General features: G+C 34.7%; 1 long non-coding RNA gene across 1 annotated transcript in view; it reads left to right on the top strand.

The window, feature by feature from the left end:
• The window catches only part of LOC116273540, a 277,498-nt gene extending 258,300 nt beyond the window's left edge, over positions 1-19,198 (top strand). The window contains exon 3 of the long non-coding RNA XR_004181860.1: positions 19,120-19,198. This is a non-coding gene — a long non-coding RNA (uncharacterized LOC116273540). The remainder of the gene's footprint in view (positions 1-19,119) is intronic.
• The last annotated feature ends 3,766 nt before the right edge of the window (positions 19,199-22,964 follow it).

Genomic DNA, 22,964 nt, shown 5'->3' on the forward strand with positions numbered 1-22,964 from the left:
CACAAAAATATTCTTGTGAGAGCTAAGGAAACAAGTTAATATTAAGATTTCACAGTATCTGGCTGTAGCACAATGCTAAGAAAAGAGGTATTGATAAGGTAGAAAGTACAGTTTTGCATTACCCCTGTCCTTCCTCCACCAAACCCAGGCCACACAGTCCAGTTAGAGATACCATTTCCTTGGGGAAAAGAGAAGAAAATGAGTATAAAAATTTGCCTTGGACCCCAATACTGACACCAACACAGTGTAACCCAGCATAAGGCAGACCCCCACAGCCCCATACTCCAGATCAGAATCTGGAGACAGAGTCTCTAGAATCATCCTTGTGGAAGACAGGACCACACAGCCCCAGGTCTCAGGCTTGTGTGGCAGACTTGATTTCTGGTAGCTCTAGACATCCCTTGTGGCAGGTAGTTCTCAGTGTACCCCAGGCTTCAGGCAGCAACCCAGTGCCATGCCAGCAGCAGCTGCACTGAACATAACCCAATGCTGTGCCTATTGCAGGTTTTTTCAGAAAAAAGCCAGTCTGCTAAGACTGGAATAAGTACCTACTTCTTCACATATGCAGACATCGATGCATGACTACAAACATCAAGAACAATCAGGAAAACATAACATCACCAAATGGACAAAATAAAGGTGCCATTGACTGATCCTAAAATTAGAGATATATGATATATATGACAAAATAACTGTTTTAAGGAAGCTCAGCAAACTTCAAAAAAATACAGAGAAACAATTCAACAAAATGAAGAAAACAATATTTGACCAGAATGATACATTTAATAGACTCAAAAAAATAAGTAAAAAGCAAACAAATCCTGGAGCTTAAAAATACAAGGAATAAAATGAAAAATTCAATAGACTGCATCAACAGCAGAAATGATCAAGAAGAAAGGATCTGCGAAACTGAACAGAGATTATTTTTAAAAATACAGAGGAGAAAACAAGAAATATAAATAAATTAAAAAGCATATGGGATTTATGGGGCAGCAACAAAAGAGCAAAGCATTTGAGTCATGGAATACAATAAAAAAAGATAAGGGGGCAAGAAACTTGTTTAGAGAAATGCTAGCAGAACAATTTTCAAATCTGGAGAAAGACATCAATTTCCAGGTACAACAAGGTCAAATGTCTCTGATCAGATTCAATGCAGATAAGACTACTTTAAAAATATTATAACCAAACTCAAAATATTATAAAATATAACCAAATAATATTATTAATATTATTTATATTATAAAATATAACCAAATAAAATCATTGAGGAGAGGATTTTTAAAAAACAGCAAGAGAAAAGAAGAAAATTACATATAAAAATATTTTAAAATGGCTAACAGAAGACTCCTCAGCAGAAACTCTATAGTCCAGGAGAGAAGAGGTTGATAAAATTTAAAGTGCTGAAAACAACGAATACTGTCAATCAAGAATACTGTGCTCAGCAAAACTATTCTTCAGAAATGAAGGAGGAATAAAGACTTTCCCAAATAAACAAAAGATGAGGGAGTTCATCACCACCAGACCTGTGTTACAAGAAATGCTACAGGGAGCTCTTCAAGGTGAAAGAAAAAAACACTAGTAAGTCACATGAAAACACATGAAAGTATAAAACTCACTGGTAAAAGTAAATACATGGTTCAATTCAAAACACTCTGATACTGTAATGGTGGTGTGCGAATCACTTAAATCTATATTAAAAAGGTTAAGACAAAACTATTAAAAATAGCCAAAATAACTTACTGAGGGATTTGCAATATTAAAAGATGCAAATTGTGGCATCAAAAATTCAAAATGTGGTTTGGGATGTGGAGTATAACTAGATTGTGTGTGTGTGTATGTGTGTGTGTGTGTGATCAAAGTTAAGTTGTTTTCAGCTTAAAATCTGTTATATTTTTTGTAAGTCGTATGGAAACGACAAAGCAAAACCTATAGTAGGTATGTGAAAATAAAAAGCAAACAATCAAAACATAACACTGAAGAAAATCACCTATCTACAAAGAAAGACAGAAAAAGAGAAAGAAACAGAAGATCTATGAAAAAACTAGAAAACAGTTAACAAGATGGCAGTAGTAAATACTTACCTGTCAGTAATTGCTTTAAATATAAATGGATTATATTCTCCCATCAAAAGGCATAAGATAGCGGAATGAATTTAAAAAACAAAAAAAACAAGACCCAAATATATGCTACTTACAAGTGACTGACTTCACTTGTAAGGACACATATAGACTTAAAGTGAAGGGCTGGAGAAAAATACTCCATGGAAGTGGTAGCCAAACACAAACTGGAGTGGCCATTCTTAGATTATATAGACTTTAAGTAAAACCATAAAAAGAAACAGTAACATAATTATATAGTTATAAATGGGTCAATTAAGCAAGAAAGTATAACAATTACAAATATATATGTACCCAGCTTCCAAACTGATAAAGATATAAAGTAAATATAAATAAATTTTAGGGAGCAATAGATCACCATATACTAAATTTAGGGGAGTTAAACACCCTACTTCTGGAAATGGACAGATCATCCGCATGGAAAATCAATAAGGAAACATTAAACTAAAACTATAATCTAGATCAAGTGGACATAACAAAGATAAGCCCAACATTTCACCCCAAAGCTGCAGAATACACATTATTTTATTTGCAACTCCACAGGAAACATTCTCCAGGATAGAATATATGTTAGGCCACAAAGCAAGTCTTAACAAATATATGAAAATTGAAATCATATCAAGTAGCTATTCTGACCTCAATTAATAAGAATTAACATAATAAGAGGAGACACTTTGGAAAATTTGACAAATACGTGGAAATGCTCCTGAACAACCAATAGGTCAATGAAGAAACTGGAGAGAAAATTTTAAAATTTCTTAAGACAAATGAACATTGAATCACAGCATACCCAAACTTACCAGATACAGCAAAAGCAGTTCTAAGGAGGAAACATATAGCTGTAAACAGTGACAATGCAAAAGATAAAAGATCTCAAATAACCTAACATTGTACTTCAACGAACTACAAAACAGTAGTAAACTAAGCCCAAAGTTAGTAAAAGGAAGGAAATAATAAAAATCAGGGCAGAAATAAAATAATAGAGCCTGGAAAAAATAATAGAAAAATATATTTTTTGAAAAGATAAACAAAATCCACAAAACTTTAGCTATGCTGCTACACTAACTGAGAATGAAATAGGAATCAAATAAGTAAAAGGAAGAAAAGAAGACTCCATCTCAAAAAAAACAAAAACAAAAACAAAAACAAACAACAAAAAAAGAAATTCAAAAGGCCATAAGAGATTATTATGAACAATTATATACCAACCATTTCAATAATCTAGAAGAAACAGATAAATTCTTTGATGCTTATAATCTACAAAGATTAGGAAGAAATAAAAAGCTTTACAGATCAATAACCAGTAAAAAGATTGAATCAGTAATAAAGTCTCCTATCAAAGAAGAGTCTGAGACATGGTGACATCACTGCTGAATTTTATCAAATATTTAGAAAAGAACTAATAAAAATTTTGCTCAACTCTTCCAAAAAATTGAGGAGGCATACTTCCAAACTTATTATCAGGCCAGCATTGCCTTGATACCAAAAAAAACAAAAACAAAAACAAAAACAAAAAACCCCACAAAACTACAGACCAATATCTGATTAATACATATGCAAAAATCCTCAACAAAATATAAGCACACCAAATTCAATGGTACATTGAAAAGTTTATTCATCATGATCAAGTGGTATTCATTCCAGTGATGCAAGGATGGTTCTATATATGTAAATCAGTAAATGTAACACATTACATGAACAGAATGAAGGATAATAAGCATATAATCATTTTCAGAGGTGCAAAAAATTTTGGAAAGATTCAACATTCTTTCATGACAAAAAAACTCAATTATATAAAAATTAGGTATAAAAGGAATGTACTTCAACACAATTAAGGCTATGTGTGACAAACTCCATAGCTAACTCAATGGGGAGAAGTTGACAGCTTTTCCTCTAAGACACAGAGTAAGATAAGGATGCCCATGTTAACCACTTCTATTCAATATAGTATTGTATGTGCTAGCTAGAGCAATTAGGCAAAGGAAAGAAATAGAAGACATTCAAATTGGATAGGAAGAAATTAAATTGTCCCTGATTGCAGAAGACATGACCCTATATACAGAAAATTCTGAAGACTTTACAAAAAGAAACCTGTGAGAATTATCTAGTAAATTGAGTAAAGTTGCAGGATACAAAATCAACATACAACACTCAGTAGTGTTTCTATTCACTAATAGCAAACTATCTGAAAAAGGACAAGAGAACCATACTATTTACAATAGTTACAAGAAATATTTAGGAATAAATTTAACCAAGGAGATGAATGATCTCTACCCTAAAAGCCATAAACTAATGATGAAAGAAATAAAAGAGGACACACATAAATGGAAATATATTCTTCGTTCATAGCCTGGAAGATTTAGTGTTGTTAACATGTCCATACTACCCAAAGCAAGCTACAGATTCAACAGAATTCCAATCAAAATACCAATGACATTTTTCACAGAGATAGAAAAAAACAATTCTAAAATTCATATGAAATCACAAAAAAATCCTGAAAAGCCAAAGCATTTTGAAAAAGAAGAAGAAAGCTGAAAATATTACACTACCTGACTTCAAAATATATTACAAAACTATAGTGACCAAAACAGCATGGTACTGGCATAAAAATAGACACACAGACTAATTAAACAGAATAGAGAGCACAAAAATAAATCCATGCATTTACAGCCAACTGATTTTTGACAAAGGTGTCAAGAGCACACAATAGGAAAAGGACAGTCCTTTCAATAAACGCTTCTGGGAAAACAGGATATTCACAGGCAGAAAAATAAAATTAGAATCTTATCTCACACCATATATAAAAATCAACTTAAAATGGATTAAATACTTACACATGTTTTGGGAGGCTGAGGGGGGCGGATCACGAGGTCAGGAGTCGAGACCATCCTGGCTAACACAGTGAAACCTTGTCTCTACTAAAAATAAATAAAATAAAATAAAATAATTAGCTGGGCATGGTGGTGGGCGCTTGTAGTCCCAGCTACTCAGGAGGCTGAGGCAGGAGAATGGCATGAACCTGTTAGCTGAAGCTTGCAGTGAGTGGAGATCACACCACTGCACTCCAGCCTGGGTGACAGAGTGAGACTCCATCTCAAAACAAAACAAAACAAAACAAAACAAAACAAAAAAAACAAGACTTACATGTAAGACCCAAATCTATGAAACTACTAGAATAAAACTTAGATGAAAAACTATGACATTTATCTGGGCAATGACTTTTTGGATATGACCCCAAAGCACAAGCAACAAAAGCAAAAATAGACAAATAAGATTGCTTTAAACTAAAAAGCTTCTGTGCAGCAAAGAAAACAACCAACAGAGCAAAGAGACAGCCTGCAGAGTGGAAGAAAATATTTGCAAAGTATACATCTGTTATGGGGTTAATATCCAAAATACGTAAGAAATTCAAACAATAAATAGCAAGAAGCCAAATAATTAAATAAAATTATGAGCCAGGAAACTGAACAGACATTTCTTAAGGCATACACATGGTTAACAGGTATGTGAAACAAAAGCTCAATATTACTAATCAGGGAAACAAATTAAAAACACAATGAGATATTACCTTAGACCAGTTAGAATGCCTATCTTCAAGATAACAGACAAGTGCTGATAAGATATAAAGTAGAGGGAACCCTTGCACGCTGTTGGTGAGAATGTAAATTGATGCAGCCATTATGGAAAACAGTATGGATGTTCCTCAAAAAATTAAAAATAAAACTGCCATGTAATCAAGCAATCCCACTACTGGATATATAGCTAAAGATATGAAATCAGTATGATGAAAAGATTTTACTTTCATGTTTATTGCAGAATTACTCACAAAAGCCAATATATGGAATCAACATACGTTTCTATCACTGAATGAATGGATTAAAAAATGTGGACACAATGGAATACTATTAAGTCACAAAAAAGGAAGGAAATCCTGTCATTTACAACAACATATATTAACCTGGAGGACATTATGTTGAGTGAAATAGGCTAGGCACAGAAAGACACATGATCTTGCTCATATGTGGCATCTTAAAAAGTTCAACTCACAGAAGTAGAAAGTAGAATAGTGTTACCAGGAGCTGGGGTATTTGAGAGGCAGGGTGAGGAGATGTTGGTCAAAGAACATACAATTTCAGTTAGCCAAGAGAAATAAGTTAAAGAGCTCTATTGTACAACTTGGTGACTGTAGTTAATAATATATTGTATTTTTGAGAAATGCTGAGAGACTAGATGTTAACTGTTCTCACTACAAAAAGATAGTTATGTGAGGGAATACATATGCTAATTAGTCAGTCTGTCTGTATATATACTTCAAACACTGTGCTGTACACAATAATATGTGCACTTTTATCTGTCAATTTATAAAAAATTGGCCAAGCGCAGTGGCTCATGCCTGTAACCCCAGCACTTTGGGAGGCTGAGACGGGTGATTCACTTGAGGTCAGGAGTTCAAGACCAGCCTTGCCAACATAGTGAGACCTGGTCTCTACTAAAAATACAACAATTAGCCGGGCATGATGGTGTGCACCTGTAGTCCCAGCTACTTGGGAGGCTGAGGCAGGGGAATTGTTGGAGCCAGGGAGGCAGAGGTTGCAGTGAGCCATGATTGTGCCATTGTGCTTTAGCCTGGAGACTCTATCTCGGGGGGGGGGGGGGGGAACATATATATTAAAAATTATAAAGAATAGAAACAACTGAAAATTTTGTGAATACAGCTATTTTCACTGAAATTTTTAAAACGTTTAGGTGGAATAAATTCTACAGTGAAAATAGTTTAAGAGAAAATTAGTGAACTGATCATAGGACTGAGGATTTTACCCAGAATGCAGCAAAGAAAGGCAAAGAGATAGGAATTATGGAGGAAAAAAGAATCAGCCATGGGATAATGAGATTGAAAGGCTGCAACATACTTTGAGCCGACCTTCCAGAAGAGAATGGAAGTAATGATACAAAAGCAGTATTTTTGTGTATACTCTTTTCTTTTCTTGTGGCAGAGAGTAGAAAAGCCATAAACAGTAAATTAACAGTAAAGTAAAATCATTCCAAGGTGAGCTTCATCATTCTATATCTGTGAAAGTTGCATATGCATATTCTGATAACTTTTCTATTATCAGAAAAGTCTTGCCTTTAAAGATGTCTTAAAAGGAAAATTCACATCATGCTTTAAATTTGTTCTCTACTTAATAATTTGGTGAATAGCATATACTTAAAAAGTTCTGGGTTATTAGAGTGATGACTACATTAAGAATAGTGTTTTAAAAATAAATTATAAAATGTTGATTTTATGAAACATTTTTAGAATATCTTAGAAAATAGTGGCAACTAATGCTAATTTTCTATGAACATGGGAATCATTTCAAAGAAAGACAAAGATATGAAGTGTGCAGTATATATGTTTAATTATCTAATACAAGGGATTAAGGTATTTTATTCATGAAATTAATGATCCACATATTATTGAGTAATATATTGACAATAGAAGCATACTATATTTATAAGTACTTAAATGAAATGATTTCATTAATAGCAGATTTTCCATGAAACAAATGCCAAGAATAGACAGACTTGTAAGTTATTTTTGTCTTACACATACATACTTGAGAGTTACGTTAACATATTACTTCAGCGCAAGATGTTTTAGAAATTAATTGGGCTTTAAATGAAAATAGACCCTCACCAATTTCCATTAATGACAGGAAGATGCCATTTAGACTGTTAAAATATTAAAATTAGAAAGCATAAAAGAGGTACAATCAATTGCAGGGCTATGCATAAAAGATAGTTGTTTCCTTTGTTAGAGTAGTATTGTTTAAATTAATTATAAAATAACATTATGTTCACATCAATTGGCCCAGTCTTTAGTATGTTAAGCAGTCATAGTCTCTAGTTGATTTTATAGTTATTATTTATGAAAGTTGTCATTTTTCAGTATTCATAAAAGTTGCCAGGTGGTAAATAAGAAAAGTAGTCTTTATCATTATTTTATAGTTTACTTTTATAAGAACCATTTGTGTTGGTATAGCATTATATGATTTGTCATATTAATTTATTTAAATATGTATTTGGTTGATAAATTATATAAATTTAATGAGATTCAGTGCAAATACTTTGAACAGATACCTACATAAACATCAAGTACAAATTATAAAGTAAAGAGTAAGTCTAGAAATTGGTAAATATTCAAACTAAATATTAAAAGAAAAAATATTTTGGGATTCCTGATTGTTTGCCTTTCTTCCTCTTTAATAATTTGCCATTAATCTAGCATTTTTTTCTTTATGCTTCTTGATAGATTATAATTTTAGCAGCTCCAATATTTAAGGCTGTATCTTACATTTTGAAAAAGAGAAGGTACTTCATTTTATCTCTTACAGTATTCAAGTACTGTCATAAATTCATTTGTATAAACATATTATTTTCAAGTTAGTCAATTTACTTCAATTTTCTTTTGAATACTATCTCTTTTTAATCTGAGTCATCATGGTTTATGATTGCTTTAGCCATTTGAACAACAGTAAAAGCATTTTGGAAAATCTGATTATTTTCTCTAGTTTCATGTTATAGTTCATTTTATAGGTTTAGGCTATCGGTCTGAATATTTGTGCCCCCCACAACCAAATTCATATGTTGACATTCTGACATCCAATGTGCTGGTATTAGGCAGTGAGGCATTTTGGGAGGTAACTGGGTCATTCATGAGGCAGATCCCTCACGAACAAATTTGTGCCCTTATAAAGGAGGCCCCAGAGAGCTGTTTTGCCTCTTCCAACCGTGAAAAAGAGCCTCTCTAGAACCTGACAATGCTGGCACCCTGATCTTAGATTTCTCAACCTCCAGAATTGTGAGAAGCAAATTCCTCTTGGTTATAGTCATCTAGTTTATGGTATTTTTAATAGCAACTCAATTGGATTAGGACAACATTTTTTTCAACATGACATTAACATTTTGTGATACAAATAATTTTCTTGTATCAAAATTATTTTGAAAACAGTTTGGTTTTCCTTTAACCAAGAACAAGCATGGTTTAAACTATTATTAAAAATTATAATTTCTCCTTGTCTTCATATAACTTAATTTGCTCATTCATTCAATAAATATACATTCAGCATTTATTAAAAATAGTAATTTCATTTTTTCTTCATATTAGTTAATTTGATCATTCATTCAATGAATCTACATTTATTCAGTATCTATTATATGCCAGACAAGTGCTAGCTACAGGTAATAAAACTCTGGACAATATTGATAAGTCACTTGCCATCATGGAAATTGCTACTGAGTGGGAGAAGTAGACCAATACTATGATCGAAATAAAGATAAATAATAATGGCGTGCAGAGGCAGTAACATCTGCCTAGATTAAACTCCTTCAAGTTATAAATGACGATGCTCAGATAAGTTAAGACATGCCCAAAGTGACACAGCTGGTAGAAAAGTGTTCTAAATCAACGTATCTTGGTATCCTATATTCATGACTCGTACAATACCTCTTATAGACTGAGGTGGAGCAGGAGCTGGTAAACAATTGCTCATGGGCCACATCCAGCCTACCTAATGTTTATTTGGTAAACAGCTGTACTCATTCATTTACATATTTTCTATGGCTGCTTTTGCACCAGATGGCAAAGTTGACTAATTGGACAGAAACTGTATGGCCAACAAAACCTAAAATATTTACTTGTTCCTTGTAGAGAAAGTTCGTCCACAACCAGTACAGAAAATTAAGGTATAGGTATATATTAGAAAATAAAAAATTGAAGTTTTTAAAAAAGTATTGCTTGCAAAAATAATAATCATAATTAAAAAAAGAAAAAAGTGTCATTCAATGTGCCTATCAAATAATTGCTTGAAACTCCTCTCTGAATCAATAAATAAAACGAAGACTATGAAACAAAAAAGACTATGGTCATCTATGGATGCTACAAAGAATAGTTATATCATAAATTGCTTTTGTTCATTTTTTTGTAAAGATCAAGAACCTAAGAGCCATTATATAATGTTTAATAAAGATAAAGTGTTGCTTTAGAAGGTCTTTAAAAGAAGTATGGATAATATCCCCTAAATTGTATTCCAACAAAATAGGGAAAATGAGAAAAATATGCCATTGTCAGCAAGGTATAATAGATATATAATGTACAGTAAAAGGAGAAGTGATAGACATGCAATTTTTTTCCTGTGAAATGCCCTTACTTTGGAAAGAAATGGTTGTCAATGCCTGTGCATTTCCTTGACAGATTATACCAGGCTGCACAATGGCAGCATTTGTCTTTGGTCTGTGGACCTAAGACAGTCGCTATCGGTGGAACCTTTTTCTGTACAGGTAATAACAAGGTGGTCAGTCATGCAACCGAAAGATCGAGTTTAAAGTTAAAATTAAAGAGGAATTCCCAGCACTATAGCATTTCATTTTATGTAAGCCTCTCCACCAGCCAAACTCGTTTACTTGTCATAGCTACCCAAATGAGAATACAAGGTTGACATGAAAGATGCAAACATGTAAGGTAGTCTCATTCCATAGAAAAGGACCTAACAGAAACAGTAGAACAAGCCTATTAGATGACTTAAAAGAATAATAAAAAGAGTAATTAACAAAAGCATATAACCTCTATCATGTCCTTCAAAAACTAACATGTGCAAACAATAGTTCAACTTGAGGTCATGTTTCCTTGCTTCCAAGTCTTCACTAGAGAAGGCTCCTTTAAAGTCAGTACAATCTCTGTATTTCTTTTGTCACACAAAGTTAACTATCCTAAAATATTTAATTTAAAATATCGTTGATTTCTAGCAGTAAAGAAAATTATTTTTGATTAACTTTCTACGTGAAATTAGCATTTTATGTGAGAGAAAAATTTGATGGCTACAGGAAATCTTCAAGTGTTCAGAGTTCAAGGAGATCTAGCTCATCAAATCCTTTTTTATTGACATGAGAAACTGAGGCTCAGAAAGCCTCATTGCCAGAGTCACACAGAGAGTAGGAGCATGGCTGGTAGACCAGAAACAAATAACTTCAACTTCCTGCTGCAGGCCCTTTGCACAGTGCCATCCTGATCTCCCTACTTGGAGAACTTTTATTCAGTTTTGGTAATGGAGTGTGGAAGGGAGTTAATTTATGCCAACGGGCTCCAATTTGAGAACATTTTCTTCAACATTTGAAGATTATGAGGCACTTTATCGATATGTGAATTTGTGATCATATAAGCTATGAAGCCTATTTAGCCATACTTCTTGGGTCTATTGATAGGTCTCCCTTGATGAGAATGCGAGGTTGACATGAAAAATACACAGAAGTAATGTAGCCCTATTTCAAAGAAAAGGAACTGGAGATCTCTCAAATCAGAAACAGTAGAGCAGGCCTATTCAATGACTTAAAACATGGAGTCCAACACTTGAGTCATGCTTCCCTGAGAATATAAGGACACAGTTACAGATCACAGTTTAACTGCCTGGATTGTGTCCCTGAGTAGAGTTTCTGGATTATCACAATGATCATATTTTCCAATGATGGAAAGTTCTGTTATTCTCCTTTAGTTTCTGTTAAATTCAAAGTCCAACAACAATGCCAGGTATGATCCATCATGGGTGCATACAGCCACTCTTACATTCAGTGAATATTTTAGGGCATTCAATATGTATTAGGTTGTCTGCTCATGCTGCCATAACAAAATACCATGGAGGGGCAGCTTAAACAACAGAAATTTATTTTCTCACATTTCCAGAGGCTGAACGTTTGAGATGAGCAAGCGTGGTAGATTTCTGTTGAGAGTTCTTGTCCTAGCTTTCAGACTGCCACCTTCTTCCTGTGCCCTAATGGAGCAGAAAGAGAGAGCAAGAGCAAGCTCTTTGGTGTCTCTTCTTATAAGGGCACTACTCCTTTATGAGGGCCCTGCTCTCATGACCTCACCTAAACCTAATTACCTCCCAAAGGCCTCATCTCCAAATACCATACATCAGGAGTTAGGGCTGCAACACATGGATTTTGAATTTATTCCATAACCCAGGTGCTGCACCAGGCAAAAGTAAGACACAAATAATTCCTCCAGCAAGAAAGACATTTAAAAACAAAGAGTCACAATGCAATGGGAAGTGAGCCCTCAATGAGTAAAATATAAATACTCTAAGGGGTTTAGGGGACAGCAGTGTCTGCTCTTCACTTCACAGAGGAGATGCAATTTAGGTGAGGCCAGAAGAACGTGGAGATGTTTTTTGGTGTGGAGAAGATATAGGTAAGGGGTTATAAAAATTCACAGCAGGACTAGCTATTTAATTTGTGAGGAATCCCATGCAAAATGAAACTGGAAAGGCCCTTGTTCTGAAATTAGTGACAGTTTTAAGACACTGACAGAAAATCATTAAACCGCATTTGAGAAAAAGGACAAGTGTTGTGTGAATCCACTTATACAAAGTACCTAGAGTAGTTAAATTCATGGAGACAGAAAATGTAAAGGTGGTTACTGAGTACTAGGGGACGGAAGAATGCGGAGTTATGTTTTTATGTATTTATTTATTTTATTTTTGAGATGGAGTTTTGCTCTTGTTGCCCAGGCTGGAGTGCAATGGCACCATCTCGGTTCACTGCAACCTCCGCCTCCCGGGTTCAAGGGATTTTCCTGCTTCAGCCACCTGAGTAGCTGGGATTACAGGCATGCACCACCACACCTGGGTAATTTTGTATTTTTAGTAGAGATGGGGTTTAACCATGTTGGTCGGCTGGTTTCAAACTCTTGACCTCAGGTGAGCCACCGTGCCCAGTCAGGGAATTATGTTTTAATGGGCATGGAGTTTCAGTTTATGATGGTGAGAAAGTTCTGGAGATGAATGGTGTTGATAGTTGCAATGTGAATTCACTTAATGCCACTGAATTTTACTCTTAAAAATGGTTCAAATGGTAAAGTGTATGTTATATGTATTTTACCACAATAAAAAATAAATAAACTAAGTGTGGGGCTCTTCTGAGTTCATGTTGCTGTGTGACTGCCCAGGAGTTATGGCTATGAAGCTGGCTCTGATTTACAACACGCTGGGGGAAATGGTAAGTCGTTAGGCCTGGCTAGAATACCGGAGGCATGTATGTGGGTGTATCAGAGCTGGCAATAGGTGAAAACTGGAATAGTAGACTGAGACCAGGTTGTTTTAGCAGATAGCATTGCTTGCCTGCCCAACCAGGCTTACCCCTCTTTCTTCTTAATAAGCCACCTGTTTTGTTTAGGTATATATCCCTCAGGCAAAGTAATCCAATCTCAAGTTCCGAGATTAATGCTGCTTAGTCTATGAAAATAGTGCCATTCCCAGAGTATTCTCCTTGCCAGTGGTTAGATTAGTACCAGCCCCAAATTCCTCTTCATAGGTTTTCTCCATGTAATGCTGAGAAATGCATATAATCTTGTTTCAGAATTAGTCCTGGGAATTTCATAATTCCCCCGAAGTGAACTCCAGAAGTCACACTAGAGATCACCTATCATATTCATTGTATTTGCTTACATGTAGTCTGTTTTTTCTCTGTGTTTATTTTCTGGTGAATTATTATTTCCCTCCCATGTGCACATTGCTTATATTCTGTGTCTCAGAGGGTTATTCAAGATTAATTAGTGTTCCCCTGGATATAGAAAGTGACAACTTCTGCAGTTTATCATTGGAGCACATTATCAATTACTTTGCTCTACAAAAATCCAGATGAAAATATTTTACATTTCAGTGAATGTGTTAAAATAATATGCAAACAAATATGCTATATGCATTAATTAAAATTGGGTAATTGTGTCGCTATAGATACAAAGTTTTAGTGTCTGTTAAATATGACATTAGATGAATTACATGAATTTGAATAACTTCATCTTATGGGATAGCGTATTGCAATGTTTATTTCGTTGGATCATCAAAGCAGATTTTTACAACTGAATATATATATGCAGATACAACATATATCTATATTTTAAAAGTCACTTATTTAAAATTAATATATTCATCATAACATATTTAGCTACATAAACTATTTTTCTTTTTCTTTTCGGAGACAGAGTCTTGCTGTGTCACCCAAGCTGGAGTGCAGTGACGTGATCTCGGCTCACTGCAACCTCCAACTCCTGGGTTTAAGTGATTCTCCTGACTCAGTCTCCCAAGTAGCTGGGACTACAGGCACACACCACCATGCTGGGCTAAGTTTTGTATTTTTAGTAGAGACAGGGTTTCACTATGTTGGCCAGGCTGGTCTTGAACCCTGACTTGGTGATCCACCTGCCTCAGCCTCCCAAAGTGCTGGGATTACAAGCATGAGCCACCATGCCCAACCCTATTTTTCTTTTAAATCCACGTTCAAAATGGTATTTAGCTGAAGATTGCGGTACATTTTGTCCTATTTATCAACTTAGGTTAACAACTTTTAAAGTTAAGTATATATTATGCACAAAATATTAGGTGCTGTACAGAATTTAATCATCAATAAGGAATTGACATACAGCTTGTATTTCATACGAGAGTACAAAGGATAATTAGAAAGACTACACAGGACCTCACATGGATGTGATCTAAGTGAGCATTATTTGGCCACAAAGTGGGATCATTTAGATATCATTCGGCTAAACAGGGATGCTTTTAAAAAAAGTGGCATATGAGATAAACAGATGAGATATGGAAAATTTGTTTAAGGTAAAATCACGTGAAGTACAATTTGACAAGTACTTAATGAATGGGTCATTCTGGGTAAAGATAAATCTGTAAAATCAGTGACACTGCTGCATGAATGCACGTACCTACTTCAGGAAAAATGAATGTTTCTGTTTCACTGATATTTAGGAGTCACCATATGAAGGTAATGGGGCAGAAAGGTTCTGCGTTTAGTATGGCCTTAAAGGCCAGTCTGAGGACTCTGTATTTCATCTGTTGCTTTTGGGGAGTTAATAACATTTATCAATTGCAAAATACCATGCTCAGTCTTCCAGTTCAGGGAGGTTAATCTGTTAACAGTGTAAAGCTATGGAAGGGTACAGGCCAAGGCATCTGGTTGGAGGGGATATGGTGAACATAAAACCTCATAGGCATTGGCAACTGATTAAATTTGGATTTAAGTGTGCTTCTGAATATCCTAGTTGTTTATGGAAATGAATGGTGTCTTATTAATTACACTAGGGAAGTCAGGGAAAATGGTTTGTGAGAGAATAAAATTAATTCCATTTAGGCATTTCACAAATTAATAAGAACTTTTGTGATCCACAGTGCTAGAATTGCCAGTACCTATCTTGACAATTTAATTAAAAGTAAATAGTTGGCCGGGGGTGGTGGCTCACACTCATAATCCTAGCACTTTGGGAGGCTGAGGTGGGTGGATCAGGAGGTCAAGAGATTGAGACCATACTGGCCAACATGTTGAAACCCCAACTCTACTAAAAATACAAAAATTAGCTGGGTGTGGTGGCACGTGCCTGTAGTCCCAGCTACTCAGGTGACTGAGGCAGGAGAATCACTGGAACCCGGGAGGCACATGTTGCAGTGAACCGAGATCGCACCACTGCACTCCAGCCTGGTGACAGAGCCAGATTCCATCTATAAAAAAAAAAAAAGTTTTTTTCAGCATACTGTAGATTTGTTTATGGTCTCCTATATGCCACACCCTACTCTAAGTGCTGGAGTATTCAGCAGTTCACAAAACAGACAAAAAGAAACAAACAGAAATCTTCTCTTCATAGAGTTTACATTTTAGTTTGAGAGTAGGGTGGGGACAGTAAAGGACACTGAGAAGTAGCCAGTGAAATAGGAGGAAAATCCTGAGAGATGTTAAATTAAAAGAGATGTAGGGCTGGGTGTGGTGGCTCACGCCTGTAATGCCAACACTTAGGGAGGCCAAGAAAGGAGGATCACTGAGCCCAGGAGTTCGAGACCAGCTTGGGCGACATAACAAGACCCTGTCTCTAAATAAAAAAAATACATGAGAGAAGTAAAAGAAATTTTAAGAAAGGAGTGATTGACTAGGCCAAATGCTGCTGGTAGATTAAGAGGAAGACAAGCAAAGGGTGATTACATTTGGCTAGATGAAAGTCCTTGGTGACTTTCTAAAGAACTCTTTTGAGAGAGGGTGGTGATAATGACAGAAATCTGATTAGAGTGGGATCAAGAAATAAGAGAAGAACTGCTAAAAGAGAAGAAGGAATGAATATGGACAACTATGCTACTTATTAGAGGAGTTTGCTATAAAGGATTGTGGATAAATGGGCCAGTGGATCAAGAGGAAATGGGATGTTTGTTTTGAAGTAGATTAAATTGCAGGATATACTTGTATATTGATGGAAAATCAACTGGAGAAGAAAGAATGATGATGAAGTAGATGGGAGAATTTCTAGAGTAATGTCTTTGAGTAGGTGAGGGGCAATGGTATCTAGCACATAAGTTGGAGAGCTTGGCCTTGGATACGAAGATGGGTGATTCATCCTATATGATAAGGGGAAGCAGTATTTATGGGCGCAGCTGCAAGGATTGGTAGATTTGATCATGGGAACTTATGGAGTCTGTTTTTACTGCTTAGTTACCCCTTCACTACAGGGAAGTAAGAATGAAGGAAATTAGCTGCGAATGAGTTTTTTGTATAACTTCCATCAGTAATCAGAAATATGTTATTTTATAATGAGCTTAAAAGAGAAAAATCTTTAGAATAAATCCATGTTATAATGTAATATGCTCTTTTCACAGATATTTACAACATGAGGCAGTACAGGATGCTTTAGTATTTATGTGAGATATTGATTTCTACATTATGTGAATTCTAAGATGCAAGTTTCAGTACCTCTAATGTCTATCAATAGCAAAGTAGTTGAATGCATCATAGTGTTTCCACACTGGGGAATACTAGTGTAGTTATTAGAAAATAAATTTAAGTTAGATTTATATATGTTATACTTGAGGGATATTCAATATGCTTTTGTCAAATCAGAAAAGCCACTTACAGAGAAATGTGCTTATTGTGATCCATGGTTTTTTAAAAACAAACAAAACATGTGCTTTGTGTGTGTTTTTGTATGTCGTGTTATTACTATGAAAAACAATATAAAACGATACAAACTGTTGGCATTGATTACTGGAAGGGGTGAAGTATGGAAGGGTTATGGAGGGATTAGCAGGTTTATTTTTATAGATCTTTCCATTGTTTTATTGTTTCATTTTCACTCAGGTTAATGAGTACACTTCTTAAAATTCAAGACTAAAAATCGAAAACATCTAGAGACTCTGTGAAACACTCAATATATATTTGGGTAACACACCGAACATTAGAACCTAGACCTAACAATTTCATTCAGTAGTTATTTCCATTAAAATAATCTTTATTGACACTTAGCACATCTTGGACTTTTTTTTATTACTATCCTATTTGCCTCTTTCTGTGTCCCTGTGGCATTACGGATCAATTAGTAATTCGGGTGGAGACAATATAACTATTTGTCTAAGTGTTCTATGAAGTCTAATTCAGATGAGCAGAATGTTTAGAGAATTCCAACTCTTGTTCCTTGAGTAGATTTTTGCGTACTCTTTAGAAGAATTTTATTCCAGGGAAGCTGCTGCCTCTGGAATGGTCCCATGTGTGACTCCAAGTCTACTGCCTGTCCTTACAAGGCAATAATCCTTAGGCTTCAATGTGAAATGAATTAAGTTTTTAAAATGCCCAATTCATAGCAAAAATATGAGCAGAAAAAAAGAATATTAGATGCAAGTTATTTTTCACCTCTACACTTACTTATCTTTCAGTAGTATTAATCATACCCGTCTTCTTGTAAGATTTTATTAACCTAGCTTCTATGATGCACTAGCCCCCATCAGAAATCTTACCCAACCCATATTTTTCAGTCCAGACTTCATCCCTGAGTTTCAGAGTACCTTACTTTACAGGTCCTCTTTACTAGATCAAACATTTCAAACCCAAAGTTTCTCAGGCTAAACTCCTGGTCTTTCCCACCAGTATTTTCCAATGTTTACCCTCTTAATGAATAGTACTATCATCTACTTAGTAGATTACTAAGGTAATCTACTCTTAGTAACTCCCTCTTTCTCATCCCTCATTCTCAGTTTACCATCAGGTCCTGTTGATTTTACTTCCATTTCTGTGTCACTCCCATATCCTCCTAACTAGTCTACCAATCATTTATTCTATACCTATCCATTCCCCTCACATTCTTTGGAGTGTAGTTAAATGTTTTGATACTGCTTTGAATTCATGAATGATTTCTCAATGCTCTTAGGATAATATGTCTAATACAAGGCTCTAGGCTATATCTCTATAGTCCTTGCTCTCTTGCTACAGTGTTCTAGCTACATTGACCTTCATTAGTTCATGTTTTGGCAAAGCTCTTGGTTATCCCTGAGCTTTACCACATACAGTTTCTATTTCGGGGTGAGGGAGATGTTTCATTCCCATATTTTTTACCTGGTTACCTCCTATTCAACCTTAAGATATCAGTTCAAGCATTACTTTCTCAGAGGAGCTTACCTGGATTTTTTAGGCTAAGCAAATTTTCATTGTTTCAGTTCTCATTGCACCATATACCTCTCCTTCTTAGTTACTGTCATAATAAAAGTTGACATTTGTTTGTATGATTTGATTAACATCTCTGCATTCTAGCAGAATTTTCAACTGTTTTTTTCAGCGTTGTATGTCTAGTATTTAAAACCAAGTATGTTACTTCATAAATATTTGTTCAATAAATAAATAGATGAACTTTCATAACAATTCAAAAGTTTATCAATATTTCTTAAAATTTATCATTTTTAGCATTGATATTATAAGCATAAGAGAAATACACAAACATTGAGATATGTAGAAGGATTAGTGTAAAGATGAGTGCATAATTTGACCTTTACATTTAAGATGAAAAAACTGGTTATTTATTTGTATATATACTTGCCAACTTCCTCCTACTTCCTTGTCATGTTTTCTATTATCCAGACAAAGTAAATACTGGGAATCATCAAAGAATATTATTTTAAAATACTTGGGATCCTCTTTTTAATTTTTTCCTTTTTTTCAGGGTCTGATCTTGGGATACAGTGAAGGCTGGAGGAATTGATATTAATTAGAAACAATTTTTACTGACTTTAGGGACTGGAATGGTAAATAAACTCTATATATAATAAAGAGGAATAAAAGTCACGTGAAAAACCAGCAGGTCATTTGACAAATTGTCTAGATTCTGTGTGTATATCTGTATTTAAGTCAAAACTTGCATGGAGTATAGCGTTGCAGTTGAGAATCATAGGTTTTAGAGGTATACAGCACCAAGCTCTGTCTACCTACCTTCTTTTAGCCTTAGTTTTTTCTTTTTTAAATGGAAAATATTAACCTAATCTACCTCTTGATGTTGGGAGAATAAAAATGTATCTGTTAATACTCTACAATAAAATATCTATATTCACAGATTTAATACATAAATACACATATATATATATGTATCCATTTGTATCTATGTCAAGTTATCCACACACACACACGTACATACACATAAACACACAAATATTTACCTTAGGACAGTAACTAGCACATTCAGTGCTCAAGAAAAGTTAGCCATATTTATAATTTAAGATGCTTATGTTGCATACTATCTAACTTACAATGCAAAATAACTAGGAAAAAAAAGGAAGAACTGATAAAACTTCAGGCAGTTTAAATAGCTTCCTGTCTCTTGGAATATTTTTGAGGTTGGGAAGAAATGTTTGGCCCCTATCATGTGATGTTCTTTCTCTTACATAGCATTTTTTCCAAGGTCTTTATGACTTATAAGGTCAAGTGCTTATCGTACCTCTTCTCACAAACAATATCAAGTAGAATTGGGAAAAGTACTTGGTAGATGTATCTGCAATGAATTTTTGTTTAGAACTTGTGTTTTGCTGTGACTGAATTTCTCTCAGTTTGAAAAATTTGACATTTAGCATAATCTTGAAATATGTGGTTCTTTCCACTGTTAGTTTTTAAGACTTAGCTTTTAAGACACCAGTCACCAAAAAGGCAATATCCTTCCCTTCCCTAAATGTGATAGTATCTTTGAACCACAAGTTAATGGAAATGAACAATTTTAACTGCCAAGCCACAACAGTGTCTCCAGTGTCTGTCATCTTGCTTTGAGCTGGTACAAATGCATGTGTTCTACATCTGTACTAGAGAGTTTAGCCTTGACATTCCTTCATCCTGTGCAATATTTGTTAAATAAAAGAAAAAGAAAGGGGCAGGCATGCTTTGCCCAGATGTGATATTTTGTCAGCCTGGAAATTCTTTGTCTATGGCTTTACTGTCACTGAACAGTATCCACCAGTGCTGGCCTTCTGTATCCAATTTAAATTGATGATTGCTAGAGTCATATTGCCCTAATTTCTAATCAGCTAATTACAATGGATCTACTGTGCAGAACAAGAGTACTACAATTAATTCCAATAGAAGCTTTATTCTCAGTTTCATGTTTATAAATTCTGTATTAATTATCTTATATAAGCCAGTTTAATTTTTAAGTATCTTTAAAACTGGGTATATACCCAAAGGATTATAAATTATGCTGCTATAAAGACACATGCACATGTATGTTTATTGCAGCACTATTCACAATAGCAAAGACTTGGAATCAGCCCAAATGTCCATCAGTGACAGACTGGATTAAGAAAATGTGGCACATATACACCATGGAATACTATGCAGCCATAAAAAAGGATGAGTTTGTGTCCTTTGTAGGGACATGGATGCAGCTGGAAACCATCATTCTTAGCAAACTATCACAAGAACAGAAAACCAAACACCGCATGTTCTCACTCATAGGTGGGAACTGAACAATGAGATCACTTGGACTCAGGAAGGGGAACATCACACACCCGGGCCTATCATGGGGAGGGGGGAGGAGGGAGGGATTGCATTGGGAGTTATACCTGATGTAAATGACGAGTTGATGGGTGCAGCACACCAACATGGCACAAGTATACATATGTAACAAACCTGCACGTTATGCACATGTACCCTACAACTTAAAGTATAATAATAATAAATAAATTAAAAAAATAAATAAATAAATAAAATTAAAAAAAAGACATGCCAACTAAAGAATAAAGAATTAATTTTAAAATCTGAAAAAAAAATAAAAAAAATAAAAGGTTAGAATAAAAGCAATCCAAACATTTTTAAAAATTTATCAGAAAACAAGGTCATGTATCACATTCATTCCTAAAAAATGCACAATGATTCTTATTTATAGAATCCATTGTCTTCTCTCAATCCTAGACACGAGAAAACATAAGAAATCTTGAGAAAACATAACAAATCTTGATAGTTTGTTCTTTCCACCTTCCCTTATCTCCCTTCTGCTGTTACTTCTCTTTCTCTATACTCTTTTTACTTCTCCTCCCAAAAGATATGCCATATTTAGTTGTGCTAATAAAGTGATATAAATGTCAAATGGATTAATCAGTTTTAGAACATATTCTTCAATCTGGCAGTGTAGTTTTAAAATATATAAGTTAGAAAAATATGTTTGAAACTAGGTTTGGACTAGGTTTTCCAATTCTTTGTGTGTGTGTGTGTGTGTGTGTATTTTAAATAGATAAATGGATATAGATGTACATATAGATGTAGATAGATATAGATATAGATTTAGATATAGATAATCCTCAAGTATTTTTACTAGTAGCAATATGTTTACAAACAGTTTGGAGACTGCCACTCCAAAACATCAGTTCTAGAAAGGAATGAATCTTTTTACCATTATACTCCCAGAACCTAGCACTGTTGGTTACATGTTTTGGGAGTCAATAAATATTTATTAAATTAATTAATGGAAGATTTCAGCATACTTCATGGAGCTCAATCAAACATCAGTCAAGTCTCAGACACATCTGTTTGGTGCATGCTCTTGTCATTGTAGTCATTTAAACAATATCAATTAATGTTTTAATGGCAAGTAGTAAGGTGATATCCTAAATAGAGTTCATAGGCATTCATTTTCTCTGCATTTTGTATTTAAGATGTGGAGTCCAAATATTGCTAAATAATTAGTATAATAGAAAGTCTCTGAATCTGTGCCTAGTGACTCACTAGACAACGAAATGACCCATTTTCACTGAAACCCACTGACTGATGCCTACGCTTGAATAAATGCTCACACTTAGTGGGATATTGCTTGCTGCCTATGCACTCTGCCTTTTTAAATTGTGGTGTATGCTAATTAAGAGTCATTCACATTTGTTTCCAAACATGTTTATGCTAGTTGTTATTTTTATTTACTATTAAATTTAATATTTAATTATTCATGTAATTGAATCAAATGTCATAAAAGCTGATGAAATGTGAGAGCAAAAAGAAGTATTTCTAGGCTGGGCACAGTGGCTCACGCCTGTAATCCCAGCACTTTGGGAGCCCAAGGTGGGTGGATCACCTAAGATCAGGAGTTTGAGACCAGCCTGCCCAACATGGTGAAACCCCATCTCTACTAAAAATTAGCTGGGCATGGCAGCACACACCTGCAGTTCCAGCTATCTGGGAGGCTGAGGCAAGAGAATCACTTGAACCCAGGAGGTGGGGGTTGAAGTAAGCTGAGATCGTGCAACTGCACTCTAACCTAGGTGACAGAGTGATACTCTGTCTCAAAAAAGAAAAAAAAAAAAGTTTTCAAGAAAAGTTAATGTTTTGGAAAGTTTTGGCTAAAATTGTGGTAAAATTAGGTGTGGAAAAATAATTGCACATTATTGGAGCGAGAATCATAAACATCTAGATGATTTTCATGAGCAAGTCACTTAAAAAGTACCTTTAGGTCCCTGCTATGCTTTCCAGAAGTTGATACTGTAATTTATAAATGATGCGTTGAAGGTAATTTGTATAAGAAAGATTATAAGAAACTCTGAG

Source organism: Papio anubis, unplaced genomic scaffold, assembly GCF_008728515.1.
Source record: "Papio anubis isolate 15944 unplaced genomic scaffold, Panubis1.0 scaffold84, whole genome shotgun sequence".
In the NCBI taxonomy this organism is placed as follows: Eukaryota; Metazoa; Chordata; class Mammalia; order Primates; family Cercopithecidae; genus Papio; species Papio anubis.